The sequence below is a fragment of the Amblyomma americanum genome, chromosome 7, assembly GCF_052857255.1.
Source record: "Amblyomma americanum isolate KBUSLIRL-KWMA chromosome 7, ASM5285725v1, whole genome shotgun sequence".
Lineage (NCBI taxonomy): Eukaryota > Metazoa > Arthropoda > Arachnida > Ixodida > Ixodidae > Amblyomma > Amblyomma americanum.
This window is the reverse complement of record NC_135503.1, coordinates 106,625,612-106,641,181: the sequence shown is the minus strand read 5'-3', so window position 1 is coordinate 106,641,181 and position 15,570 is coordinate 106,625,612.

The window sequence follows — 15,570 nt, the reverse complement described above, 5'->3', positions numbered from 1 at the left end:
TGGCAGATTATGTGAGTTCAAGTTATTTTCCAACAGCAGAGCTCCAAGCGTGTTTTGGAAGACATTAGCACTCAGTTCTGTTAAGTCTTGTGTTTTATTTAGAAGGTTAGCTGTCTGATATTCAATATGTTGTCGTCCATAATTCATCCTTGTTTTTGGTGGCCGTAAAGTTACATTACGGAGTGTATATGCTGGAGCTGGACTGGATTTTTGTACACTGTAAAGCTTCTGTTTTTTATGTACGGAAGAAATTTAAAATAATAAATTTGATTGGTCTTTAACGTTTTGTATTTCAGGAAAAGTGGCCCTGTTCGCAGTGATTCCGGTGGGCCGTGATGTTGCTCCAATATTCTTAACACTTTTTTTTTTGTATGCTATTCAATCATTTGTTGTAGTGACTTGTAGTGGTACCTCAGAATAAAGCACAGTAGGAAAGCTTGGAATAAAAGAGTGAGTAATAAAGAACAGTTCGTAACCATTGAGGATGAGTGGACGAATCTTAAAGAGGCAGCCAGTTGTTTTACTAGGGTCAGTTATGAGGCTGTTTACAGGAGAATTCCACGATAAGCTTTCTTCAAACCACACGCCTAAAATTTTTGGACCTTGACTTCAGCTATTTATTTGCCATCAAATAATTTTTTTTTGGCAGATTTCCTGGGCTTGCTTAGTGGCGCAAACAATACGTATTTTCTTTTATCAATGCTCAAGCATAATTTATTTGTGTTTAACCAAGTAGACAGGCGGAGAAAATAGTTGTTGACAGCATGCTCAATATCAGGGAGTGAATGGCTAGAGAAAAAAGACGCTTGTATCATTTGCATACATGATTAGTTTTCGGGCATTATGAATAGAGCATAAATCATTTATGTATGTTATGAACAGCAAAGGCCCGAGCAGAGATCCCTGTGGAACGCCTTTTTTAACTGGCAGAACTGAATATGTATATTTGTTAAAACTGACATATTGATAGCGGTTTGACAGATAGCTTTTTATTAATTCTAGTTGTATTCCGCGGATTTCATACCTATTCAGTTTAACTAGGAGGACATCGTGACGCTCAGAATCAAATGCTTTGCCCAGATCTAGAAACGGGATCTTTCTGGAATCCTTAATAACACCACTAGACAGCATCATTTTCGCACACATGGTGTGTTGCTAGCTTGTTTACTAATTATGATATGTCCAGAAGCCATTTTTATTGCATCAGCTACAGACCAAATGCGGTGATGAAAAGCTATCAAGAAAACATATGAAGGAAATGTATCTTTTTTTCAGGAAAAAGCAATGGCCCGTCGATTGATAACGAATGCACTCTTGGGAGCAACAAAGTAGACGCTCGTTCGAAGCTTTACGTTCAAAATCTCTTCCTTTTCAATCAGCGTGCTTTCCATATAACTAGAGTGTGCAGTTTGGTTCCCACGCGTGCTTCTTAATGCCCTAAGCGTCCAGAGCAGTATGCCAACCTCCCCCACTGTGTCTTTGAATGTACATAAGCAATACAACCGCCATATTACCCCTTGCCAGACAATTGTTCATGTAGTGCTTGGCTCACCACAGACCAGCTGGAAGACCAGCTAGCCCTTTTGAGGCATGTACGTTGCCAGCATAGCGGTTGACATAAAAGCTGCAAATAAAGTGTTTTTTTTCTCGCTCTCTCTCTGCCAGTATTTCTCTTCCTTTCTGTCTCGCCTGCGCTGAAGTATGCGAATGTTTCTGGGCTTAACGGTGGAGAAAATACCACTTTATGCTGTTCGTTGATTCCTGAAAGCGTTTTTTTTCTTGAAAGCGAGCTTGTGCTAGTAGGGCAATTATTGCTGCCGAAAAGGATATCGTACCTGACCTTCCTTACCCTGGACGTCTTAAAAAGTGTGGTGTTTCTCGGTCCTCTATCCTAGTAAGGTAGTGCAGGGCCAAGGAAACATTCTTTTCTTTGCGTGGCTATCTTTACGACACACCGAGACACTTTAGTATACGATGTATCTGGGCTGTCGACGACAGCACCTTCCTGGCAGGGACATATTTGCATTATCCTAGTGATATGGTAGGCTTAGAAGCAAGTCATCGATTTCTGGAGCCGGCGAAGCCACATAAGAAGTCTCCTGGTCCGCTTGCGGAACACAAGTCCCGGGCAGTTTTTCACTCTGCGCTCCTCTAACGATGTCCAGGTGATGCCGAGATCTCCACGTGATACTATACCTAAACGGCAGTTGTTTTCTAAATCCCACCTGGAACATGGTCCGCAGAAATGATGGTGCTCCTTGAAGGTCTTAGCGGCCCTCAATTGCTTCAAATTCGACAATGTAGGAATAGCATTATTCACCTTATAATTTCTGCGACATCAGTCAACTAGAAGCAGCGTGAGTGGAGAAATCATGCGCTGCGACGCATAGGCCGCGTGAAGCCCGAAATGACGACTGCCAATTGGGGCGTTGGCATAAAGTTAACGGCGCTAGTGCGCTACTCTCTAGCATAGGAGCTGACTACGTTGTGCACCTACCGCCACCAACTCTACGTTTGCTAAGTAGTTCCCGAATATTTGAGGTTGTTTGCTAGTTTGCGGCTTGGGAACGTCAAATCAGTCGAAGTGTCTTTTGAATTCGCGTAAATCAACGGCAGCGTGTGGTGTCTTATGAAAGTTCTGTTCGGTGAACTTTCTCGGAGAGAATATGATATAATATGAGAATTAGATATCATGCTATAGCACACCAGCGCCATTACCTGTATTCCAGTGCCCCTGTCGGAGGCCACCACTTATGGTTTCACGCTACAGCTCACCCTTTTTGCACTACTCCTACATATAGTTCACTTTAGTTACCAAAAAGTGTGCACGTATCAAGTATTACTGCATGTCTTAGGCATAAGCAAAAGGAAGCCAGCAGCAAGGGGCCGCTTTCGCTGAGTTTTAGCGCCTTACGCAGCATCTGACAATATTGAATTTTAGTAGATAAGAAATGTCGCTTTCTTTCCACCAGAGCGGCAAATAACAAGTGCTGTTTTCTAAAAGCACGATGAGCTTTTGGAACTTTTCTGATCCTTTCTCTGATTCTACGCATGACTTTGTGAGCTCCTCACAGCGTCGCTCTGTGGGATCCCTGTGAAACACCTTCCACAACCAAACTTTCGGAAGCATCCTAGGCTGAAGTCCAGTAGAAGGACGCGTATATCCTCCACTTTCGTGTTATGAAACCCAAGTGTGCGTTTCCAGTTCAACTATTGGGAGAACATCCATAGCAAGCTACATAACTTATTAACATATAAAATAGTGGGGAGGTATAGGGTTCATTTGTCGAAAAAGTGCCCTCATTTTCGCGACGAGGACATTAGCGGAAGAGTAGAATTTTTCCGCATCACAAAAAAAAAGGTGTCGGAGAGCGCGAAATGCTACAATTAATAATGAAATAAGGCGAAACCGCGGAAAAATCCGCCGTTATATAACAAGCGGCAGAAATAACGAAGGCAGAACAGCAAAAAGATGGCAGTTTGTTTTTATTCATGAGGCGGAAAGTGCCATGAAAATGTTGAAAATGCTTAATCCGATCTGCCAAAAATACGCCTCGAAATTTCCAGACAGCCAAAGCCGCACAGTGTCGGGAGGGGAGAGGTCTGCGGCGTATTTCGCCATGATAGCTGTTCCGGATTTTCTACGCCAGTCTTCGCTCCGCGACTTCCGACTTTTTTTCTGGATCGCTTCGGTCGGCCTGCCGCTCCGGACGTGTCGTGACGGAAGTCGTTTGAGACTAATTTGGCGCGCATACATCTTTGGTCGCAACGAGCGAATGTCCTTTTTTTTTGCCGCGACTAATAGCGAACGCTGGTGGCGCTGAGCGCAGTCCTAATCTTGTTCGACCGTCAAATGGGCCCCACCGCGGCTAAATTTCTATGAAGCTGTGAATATATCATCAGTTCTTTTTATTTCCCGATTATGATTGTCGTTAGTATTCAGCTAACCACACAGCTCAGGATCTGTGCTTAGCCGCCATTCTTTTTGCTTGATCCGTTGGTTGCTTTTTAGCTCATTATGGTAGGTGACTTATAGAATGAATCCTCATGTACACTAATTTCAGTGAGCACCGTTCCCGTTCTTTTTCCCTAGGTAGCAAATTTTGCGAGGCATTTCCTATATTTGAGGTTCCGCTGACACTTAGGACGGACAAAATTGGTTTTGGTTTGGTTTGTGGTGGTTTAACGTCCCAAAGCGACTTGGGCTAAGAGAGGGCCGTAGTGAAGGACTCTGGAAATTTCGATCACCTGGGGTTTTTTAACGTGCACTGACATCGCACAGTACACGGGCCGCCATCGAATTTTGCCTCCATCGAAATTCGTCCGCGCGGCCGGGATCGAACCCGCGTCTTTCAGGCCAGCAGCCGAGCACCATAACCATTCAGCCACCGCGGCGGCTTGCTTGGGCAAAATTGAAACCACGTGTCGGTAGAATTTAAAGCAGGCCTACTAGCCATCATGGCATTGAACGCAGCTTTGGGACCCAGTTGTGGCAACTTTCCTATCTGTCCAATAATTTTAACCCCTTCATTTTTGGCTTACGTACCTCGTAAGATACGTAGAGTAAGTTTACTTAACGATTGTTACTCAGTATATGAGTTTACGTATTGCTTCAACTAAAAGGCAGCCCGTTTACTGTGCAATGTTAGTGCACGTTAAAGAACCTGAGATGGTCTAAATTTCCGGAGCCGTTCAACTCGGCCTCTATCATGGCCTGAGTCACTTTGGGACGTTAAATCCCCATAAACAAAACTGTAAATCTAAAAGGCAGCCACATTTAGGTTATTTTCGGGTAGTCATACTTGTCATGTGACTCTAAAATCTGGCGTTTTGCATGCATTGCTTCCCCGGCACGCACTACAAAATTTCCTTAGATATGCAAGAGCCTGCCCATATTTCGTGCCCATTTGAGGCTAGTGACAAACAGCTAAAAAGCCTTCCGGCGTGGTTGACAGCGAACTTCAAGATGTGGCTGCCAGTGCTATTGCGTAATTTTTTATTGACGTGCTGAGTAAAATGGAACACAATGAATCTGCTTCCCTGTATTAAGGCCACAGAAGGAGAAATCTCTTTCTCAGTGGAGACAACCTTGACAAAACATGAACTCTGCCCATTTACAAATAATTCTGCGCACACAATGTTGTGTAATTTTTCAAACGGACTGTTGAAAGAATGAAACATGCGAAAAGCAAATAGAAGGCGACATAAGAACAGAAAAGGTCTCAGCGGTTGCTGTCAGCGTACTTGATGCAAATCTATTTGTCTGCTGTTTATGCAGTTGTAGTGACTGGTGTCCAACCACCCATCAAAACTTAAATGCTTCGCTTCTCCTCTTGAAGACATAACACAACTCGGAGCCATCATTGATACCAACTGAGTAGCTGACACTCACGAGTGCTCAAGTACCGGACGGCTGTGGGTGGTGAAACCCCAGCGTGCTGTTCGGGTCATTTTGGATGGCTTAGGCGAAGCTGGACGCAATGCCAAGAAGCTGCTACTTGCCGGTATAGAATAACTCCACAGGATTAGGCTTTCGCGGGAAAGGTGTGTACGTGATCATGAAACATTGTTAAAGCGAGAAAAAGTGACTAAAAGAAATCCATTCTCTGAGGTAGCCGGACAGTCTACTGCTCAGAGAGTGCACAAAAGTGATATTCCTTATTCTCGTATGATGCACAATGCATACATGGCAGATAGACACTATCTGGGAATTTTGGTGTATATTTGAAAAAAAGAACCCTCCATTTGTATTGGTGCAGCCGCCAGCAAAAAACAACCATGGGGTAACTGCCTTTATGGCAGTTCTGATTGGCATGCGAGCATCTTACCGATTTGACTGCCCCAACGAAGAAAATAGAACTGCTAGGCCTGCCAACGAAGAAATACGAGCAGCATTTATTGTGTTTTGACGTGGCAAGAAGAAACAGCATGCCCGATAAGTGCGCATTGAAACAGCGTGTTGATAGGAATATAGCGTGTCTACCGATGTATGTGAATGTTCACAATTTGAGCTTTGCTGTCTGTGCGACCAGAGCTTCAGAGCTCATTTACTCCGAGTGAAAGGGAAGCAATATGAATGGCAGTGCCTGATACGCCAGCCCCAAAGTTCACCTGCCCATGAGAGCACGCAGTTCAAACTCGGCCAATCATTTTCCATTTCCTGCTGAACTCCTCCACAGAGTTAGGTGCATTAAAGCCGCTGCAATTGGAGCTATTGTGTGCCGCCCACTTTCGGAATCTCAGTATTATAATACCAGACAAGTGAGCACACGTGTACTCAACAAGCTTTACAAAACGTCCTTGGGGAAAGAAAGTTCACGCGTGTTCGACCTGCGGCATGCACGGAAGCTAAAGCACACGGTGAAGGACAGACACAGACGCCAGCACCATTCGAGCAACCGAGCGCGAACACGCGCGCATATTCATGAAAAGAGACTGCTCCCAGACGCGACAGTTGATCTTATCATAATCATCATAAGCCTGACTACGCCCACTGCACGAACAGTTGATTGTATACTTGGCGCGATACATGTAGGCGGCTATATCTGCAGGGTACTTCAGACTCAAATATGCCACGTCCTCGTCCTGGAATAGATGCTGCTATGCAAATGAGCAAAGCCTGATCTGGCGCAGCATAAAACACTGCTTCGTTATTAACCTTTATTATGGAAATGCAGTTACAATACCACAGCTGCACCGGGGAGGAGAATGGGGAGCGATGTGGTTAGTAATTGGCAAGACATGAGGGGCTTGAAGCGCGTGATGTTATCGCTAAGCTGAACAGAGGAAAAAAAAAACTGCATAAAGGCAACACAGACTCACTCAGACAAACTACTCGCATCATCGATTGTGCGAAAAGAGTGTTGTTTAAGCCTTATTTGTCGTTTCTGCCTCTGAGGTTAGAGGCCGGGTTTAGGGAAGCATTTTCTTTGAACCTGCCATGAACTTTACATAACGTGACGAAATGCCACCACTCTGCATTAACAGTACACTGACTGCGCCCCGTGCAGTCCATGACCATCGATGCAGTATTAATTGTAATTTTTGCAATTTATTCTACACCCATAAAAGAAAATCAATGTTCTTAAACCCATTCCTTTGTGTCCTTAGTGCGCAATACGGTGTAGTTTCACGCATTGCACCCCATGCAATATCACAGTATCCGTGCAATATCCCAATCCTAATATTGCCCCTTTATTGCAGAACATTGCACTCCGTGCGATACTAAAGCATGTGGGCATTGAATCATCACTCGTACATACACTGCATCGCTCGAAAATGGAACTACATTTCCGAACAAATCGTGATTATTAACCGTATCAACATTTTCAGGCTGTTTTAGCTAAAATCATATATTTAGGTTTTTCTGAATAAACTTTCTGAATAATTTTTCTGAATATATTTTGTACAATACAAGTAGCCTTGTATGTTTGTCATGTGTACCTTCTTTTTTCTTGACCCCTCCACTCCCCCTGCCGGTGATGCTTTTGTCCTTGCGGAGTAAAACAAGTGAAATAAAATGCAATATAAAGCTTCATCGCGAAGTAGTTTTGAGCCGTAAGAACGCTTAATTGCATTCCGCATGTTTTAGCCGTCACAGCTCCTGCTGGATTTTTTTTCCTTCTCTTTTTATGCGGTCAGTTTTTTGAAGTTTTTGTCCTGTTTTTAATGCACTTCTTTAGAAATGGAATTTTACATGTTATATGGGAATGCTGTATGCGTGGATAGCAACATCACCTCACTTAGAGCACAGTGTAATCGTTCCTTACATGTTTATTGGCTACTCTTAGCCTTTAAGAGCATCTGCTTTGAGTCTACTCGTTACTCATCTGTATGTGTTCCTGTGTCAAAGGAGCAAGTAAGGATTTCTCGGAGTAAACCGCTACCGCACTTCGTTAATATCTAGGTACATAATAGATTTGGTTGCTAGCACTGTATCAGTTAACGTGCATGAGGAAAGTGTTGTCAACGCTGTTTATATCATTTTGTTCAGGGTTGCAAAGAAGCTTACATTATCTTTAATGTTTTGTCGCTTAATATAAAAAATCGGTACATATTTATGTTCAGGATAGGAACATTTTCTGTCAATCGGAATGTGGAAAGATAATAATAAAGATAATCTTCTTGGTAAAGGGTTACTTTTCTCCCATGCCAGTAAAATTACACCCATGATCGCATTCAAAGTAAATTTTTAACGCTTTTTGTTTCTTTTTGTAGAAACGCCTAGGAACACCCCACATAAATTTTTTGAGCGGACGATCGCAGTAAGCACCGATTACGCTTTTATTTCAGGAGCTTTGAATTCTCTTCATTACGCCTTTTTTTCAGCAGGTTTTTTCCCTGGCATTACAGTATGAATTAAGTCAGAACTCTCTATCCAATCAATTCATGACTCGGCGGAAAAGTACTCTGATGTGCTTCGGTAACGCTTGACTTATCTCTCATTTGTGGGTGTTCTCATTCGTGAGGTCTCATTCGTGGGCTCTCTGGCCGCGTGCTTTAGAAGGAACCGAATTGAATACAAAATATGGATTTCCAACTGATTTACCCTCTAGCCTACTCATCGAGCGCTCCAATTTCTGCACCATCGACGTTTGCGTAATCGCTATTTAGGCGCTATACCTCGCCTACAGGGTAATTTAGTTCATCAGAGAAGAGCAGCGGCTCCTTGAAGTTCCGGAATTTTGAAAAGGTTAGATCTGCGCATTATTAAAATGGCCAGCGAGAAAACTGAAAAAAAAACGCCCGGCTTTCTTCGCTTTGTGAGCGCGCCCAGCGTTTATTCTTCAGAAGCACGAATAGTGTATGTTCGTAAGTAAGCTTGGACCAGTAGCCGAAGCAATTTTTAACTTGGGCATCGTGTTTTATGCGAAGCATAGTAGGGACACTACTTAGCTCAACCATAGCCCAGCCTGGCGCGGCCGCGACCACCAAGGCTAACTCCCGCTCCTCCCGCTAGGGGCGCTGCAGCCGAGCACGTGGTCTGACGTCACGACACTTGAGGAGAGACGGGGTTCAACTCGCGCGGTCGCCGCGCGGCTATAGTGCCTAGAATATACTGGCTAGTGTGCCGAGCGCCACCGCTGCGCAATGGAAGCAGGTGGCACCGTTTACAATGAAAGCCCACCGATGGCGGCAGAGGGCGCTGCTTGTCGGGAGGGTGCTGCCGCAGCAGACGATGCAGTTTTCTCGCTTCGGAAGGCAGCGACCTGGTCTTGTGCGTGCGCGATTAACCTGCTTGTGCACGAAATTTTGTTGACTGAGGTGCAGTGTATGTTGTCCTGTGTGGCTCCTTGCACATGAAAGTCGACGCATCCGCTCCTCCGAGCAGTTCTGTGGTGATTTCGTCGGTTTTGTGCGCGCGTTCTGTGCGTGCGTGTATCCGTTCTGCGTACTTTCACCGTGTAGTCAAATCATGCACTGAGCTCTGGATTGTTCTTTTCCCGTGTCCACCACTAAACGAGCTACATGTGACTGCACAAAAAAGATGTCAAAGCCAAAGCGACAGTGCAAAGAGAAGACTTGCTTTGTTCTAATGTGTAAAAGCGGTTACCGCTCGAACAAGGAACGTGTTTCCATGTTTACTGCACCATGTGATGTTACGCGGCTTGCAGAATGGGAAAGAAAGATCAAAAGAGAGGACAGAAGGCTGACGCCAGCTGCTGTGGTTTGCGAGAAACATTTTGAGAGCAGTTGTATCGAGCGCACATTCAGTGTCAGCGTAAATGGTGTTACCAGCGAGCTTCCCCGCGATAAACCGCGCCTGAAACCCGACGCCGTGCCTTCGATATTCACGCATTACCCAGAACACATTCTGCCTAAAGTGTCAGCTAAGAGAAAAACTAGAAATCTGTGCCAGCAACAGCCTCCAGCAAAGCGTCACAGGCGTGCTGCGTCGGAAGCCTCCGAGTTGTGCTCAGGCATTGATAATGCTGAATCGGTGAGAATGGAAGCATCTGACACCAACAGCGGAGCTGCAGTAACTAAAAAGTGCACCACCCCACGCTGTGTTTCTGCAGAAGGAAGCGCTGGCGAAGCGCAAAATGCTGGTGACGAACGACCACGAACAACCAACGATCGTCTCCATCCATTCTCCAACGTCGCTATTCCAGTGACATGGATGAAAGTGCCATCCGTGACAGTCGATTCATTAGCGTATGCCTATTGTGAGGCTGAAAAAAATAACTTCGCTAACGAAAAAAATAACTTCGCTAACCTCTTCATTGAAAAGATGCTAGCATTTGCAAAGCCATTACTTGATGGACAATCAGTGGTAGCCACGGTTAACCTCAGGGGAAGGGAAAAGTCAAAACACATCGTCACAACTTGCGAAGAGGCCGAAACTTTGATCAAGGAAGTTGCCTTGACAAATCTTTCTGATGGATGCAACATGAAGCCGGCTTCAGGAGAGCACACCTCCTACAAAGGCATGATTTTTTCTGAGAAGTGTTCATTATCTGTGAGGTCTGAAGGTGAATCCTGCGTTTTCTGCAAGTACCAAAGGATTCTGGCTCAAAACCAAGCGTGCAGAAAAAAGCAAAGCACAAGTGAAATTGCCAGAAAAATCTGATGAAAAGAAACAGTGCAGGAACATTTCTCGAAGCCTGTCAAGAAGCAATAAAAGATTGGCAAATGCAAGGATGCAGGTGGCTCACATGAAAGAGCGAAATGAGGCTCTTAGTGAAGAGACATTTAACAGCAAAATTAAATCTCTTCCCTCAAAGCAGCAGCTGGTTGTAAAGAGTTGTTTCCTTGCGGCAAGGTGAAAATCACACAAGGGAATGCGATACGATGATCAGTGGATTTTAGAATGTATGCTGATGAGGATGCGAAGCCCGAAGTTGTATGAACATCTCCGCAGACAGTCTATTATGGTTCTGCCAGGGCGAACTTGCCTGAAAAAGTACCTACAGCGCTTCAAGGGTGGCTTTGACCTCAGCACAAAGGTCTTCGATGCCCTAAATGAAAAAAACAACGACCATGGATGCTTACAGTCGTCACGGTGGCCTCGTCATTGACGAAATAAAGCTTTCGGAGCACCTAAATGTGAAATCAGCTGGTGAGTATAGCTGCAATGAATTCTTGGACCGTTCTGTGTATACGGTAAAAGCTCTTTGATTCAAACCCCGCAATGCGAAAATCCGCATAATTCGAACTGCCGGCGCGGTCCCGGCCAACGCTATGCAAGTCTATGGCGTTGCACGCTCGCTGTTTCGGAAGCTACGGGTCTCGCACCGGTTAATTCGAACGGGCTCCCAAAGGAGGTTGTGTACATACAGGTATCGGTTCAGCAAGCGGTGGTCCAAATAGCCCCCCTCAAAGCTGAATTCTGTGCTGCAGAATCACTCGCGCACCTCTGACTTGCGCTGAACGGCAGGCGGGATGGCGGACGGACGGCCTCATCTACAAGAGCGGACACACTGATAGTTTCGATTTTGCTTTTCTGAAACGTACGCCCAACCGCACTAGCCAGCCAGCCAAACCCAGCTACGCGCCGTTTATAGCGTTGGTTGGCTGTTTCGCTAATCTTCCCTATCCACATTTTTTTCTTGCCGCTTCGGAGCTGCTGAGCAATGCCGTATTCATCGCCCGTGAATCTTCCGCGCTTGCGGCGTGCGATGCACTAGCGGCAGAGTTCCACCGCTAAAAATAGTGATTGTTGCGCCGTTCTCATCTAAAATAACAAGCAACTACTGCCAAGTCTTTCACCAAATAAATTTACCGCGATGCAAGCGGTTCTTGTCAGTTTTTTTTTCCGGGTCATTCGATAGTCCGAACTTAATTTCAGACTATGCGAACATTTTTTCCGGTCCATTGAAGCACGAATCAGCGAGCTTTTACAGTATGAGAAAAATACGATGTTCTGCTAAGCACTACAATATTGCTCGTGCCGTGCAGTGCTCTGGTAATATTCGATCGTCAAGTCTTTTAGCACGTGTTTCTTTTTATGCTGGTTTAGCACCTTTGCCATATTCTGATCTGTGTTGAGAGATGTCTGCGCATAAAACAAGGTGTTTTTCCTGTGCTTTTTTTTACAATTCAGGTGATATTGAAGGCTTTGTTGACCTTGGAGGTCATACACCTGCTGACCAGAAGAATGTGCAGGCAGACCATGAGATGATTGTGCTGTTTCAGCCATTTACTGGTAAACTTTTTTTTCTCTTGGTTACAGTTCGCAACTTTATACGTAAAACGCACGTACATTTGTGAGAGATTACCTTTCCGCAGGAAAATGGACGCAAATCCTCGGTTTTTTTGCCTCAAAGGGCAATGTGAAGGCCCCAACACTGGCGAAAATCATTTTGGAAACCACAGTCCTTGCGGAAAAGGCTGGTCTGTTCGTGGATTGCATAACATGCGACGGCGCCAGCTGGAATAGGAGCATGTGGCGGCTGTTTGGAATACAGGGTAAGGCTGTAATTTCACGCAAAATGCAAGATTGTTCAGGGTGTGCATGGTGCTAGTGCAGATTTCATGTTTCTAATGTTTAAATATTGTGATGAAGAAACTGATCGCAAATTGTTTTTTTTTTTCAAAGGTTCTCCAAACCACGTTCGGAGCAGCACCAAAAAAAAAAAACACCCAGTGGATCCTAAAAGGCAGCTCTATTTTTGGTCAGATTTTCCACACCTTTTGAAAATGTGAGAAATGGATTTGTTGGAAAAGGATACCTGACACCAGCTGGGCATGTTCACATTGGTATTGTACTAGCAGCCTTCGAAGCGGATCGAGAAAATGTTACACTGAAAGTTATGCCAAGCCTGACTAATGCACACCTTAAGCCAAACTGCTTTGAAAAAATGAAAGTGGACATCGCATTTCAGCTCTTCAGCGACCAGATCATCAAATGACTTTTCATTTATAGCGAACACATTGAAGCCTCACATAGGGCCCTGCAGCCGACAGTAGATTTCGTAAAAGAAATGAATCGCCTGATTCGTGTTATGACATCGCGAACAAGCGAGAAGGCACTCAAGCCTGACAGTCCAAATGTGCAATTTCTGAAAGGCTTCTTAGAGTATCTGCAGGAATGGGAGCAAACTGCAAAACCAGCTGGTGGTGGTTTTCTTACAGAAAGCACGTCTGCTGGGCTAAGGGTTACCATCAAGAGTACACTTGGCTTGTTGTCCTACCTGACGTCGACTGTGGGTTTCAAGAATCTTTTAACATCGAGATTAAGCCAGGATAAGCTTGAAAACCTTTTTGGTATAATTAGACAGTCGTCTGGCTGTAACGACCATCCGACAGTGTCACAGTTTCTGATGACTGTGAATTTACTCGCATTCTACAACCTGGCAAAGCCACCTACAGGAATGAACTGCACCCCTGACGTAATCAAAGCACTGCTGAGCCCAAAGGAGGTGTGTGAAACTACGATTAAGTTCCTTTCAGACAAAATAGATGACCTTCTTGACCACGGAAACGTCAGTGAAGCTGAAGATGTAGTTCAAGCTGTCGTGTCTAGAAGTGACCATGCATCGTGCATAGAGAAGAAGACCCACAGTGCTTTGATCTACTACACTACAGGCTACGTGGCAAGAAAGATCATTGCTAAGAACTGTTGTCCACAGTGTGCAGGCTGCCTATGTGTAAGCAAAGCTGAAGCAAGTGCCGACGCCGCATCGTACTTTACTAGCCATTTTGACAATGGGGGCCTAGTGTACCCCAGCCAGAGTTTGTCAACTGCTGTAAAGGCCATGGAAGATGCCTTTACTGTGTTTTTTAGTAAAAACAAGCTCCATGAAATGAGTTTAGTTGAATTTTCGAGTCAGCTACAGACACTGTCTTTTCCTCAACTTGGCTGCTCAGAGCATGAAAAGGCAGTTTTATCTACCGTTGTAAAGTTTTATGTTCTCTTAAGGTTTCGTTTTTTTGTCAAGGGCCTCAACAAAGAGAGGGAAGCACAAAGGCAGCGGCATAAGTTTCTAAAACTGCGTCGCTGCCAATAAATGCTTCTTATGTGCACATATGGGCCCTGCTTGTTGTACTTCTGTAACATGTCCGCGATTGATATTGCACGCGAATAAAAACGAGGGTTGCACGACTGTGTTTCCTGCGTTATTCACATTGCATGTGTTTACTCGTTCGCAAATGTAGTACGTACACAGCGAGAACACCTAAATATAATCCAATAAAATTAACCGAAGCGTTTCGCCTACTTTATTAGAGAAAATGTTACCGGAAAAGTACTTCATATATGTATATAAAAGATATCTATGTACAGCACAAGTTTCGTGTTTCGAAACACGAAGTTGTGCAGAATTTCACAGCAGCTTTCGCGCAAGCGACAAGTGCTAAATGTGCAGCTCCTCGACAGAGACTCAAAACAAACCCTGCAACCTATAGTCAGCTGCCTCCATGACAGCTTTGGTCGATTACAGCTGAACGAAAGCAAAAATGCCCTAGTCCTCTTGCCGATGTTGCGAGAGCGTTGCGGCTCGGCGGCACCCTCCCGACTTGCAGCGCTCCATGCGGCGGCCGTCGGCATTCATCGCTCGCGGTGCCACCAGGAAGGCCACGGTCGGCACACTAGCCTGTATATTCTAGGTACTATAGCGCGGCCGCGTCCACCAAGGCTAACTTCCGCTCCTCCCGCTAGGGGTGCTGCAGCCGAGCACGTGGTCTGACGTCACGCCAACTGAGAAGAGACGGGGCTCAACTCGCGCTGTCGCCGCGCGGCCGCGACCACCAAGGCTAACTCCCGCTCCTCCCGCTAGGGGCGCTGCAGCCGAGCACGTGGTCTGACGTCACGCCAGCTGTGGAGAAACGGGGCTCAACTCGCGCGGCCGCGACCACCAAGGCTAACTCATGCTCCTCCCGCTAGGGGCGCTGGAGCTTCACCCTACAGTGGAAGGCAGCGGGGCTGACTTACCCAAGGCATTGGGGTTTAGGGATAGTGAAGGGAAAGTGGATTTTAAGAGGTTAGAAGTAACCAAGCGAAGGTTATCTGATTGGTGGCTAAAAGCAAGACAGGAGTAAAATTTCACAAGACATGGCTAGGTGGCTTGAGCCACCGCCCGATGTAAAGGGTTCAGCCGTATCCATCCATCCATCCATCCATCCATCCGTCTGACGTCACGCCAGCTGTGGAGAAACGGGGCTCAACTCGCGCGGTCGCCGCGCGGCCGCGACCACCAAGGCTAACTCCCGCTCCTCCCGCTAGGGGGCGATTGTCGTCGCGGCATTGTATAAAAGAGCCCCGCTCCTCACGCCGAGGCAGACATACAGCGAGATGCCGCCTACAGACAGGGAAGCTCGGCAGAATGAAAAGCGTAAGCTTCAGCGAGCCACCGATACTGATGAAGAACGACTCGCCAAGCGTCGTGCCCCATGCTTCGCATCCTAGGCTTAACGTTAGCTAAACCAGGCCATTTTTACTGCTGAAAAGGGAACAGCGCGAACACAGGACGAAGAGAGGAATGTACGACACAGGCGCTGCAGCGTCTGTGTCGTACATTCTTCTCTTCGTCCTGTGTTCGCGCTGTTCCCTTTTCAGCAATGTTATACCAACTAGCCCGAAACCACACACTTGTTTTTTTACTGAAGTGTGTCGAAGGAAATGAGACGTTT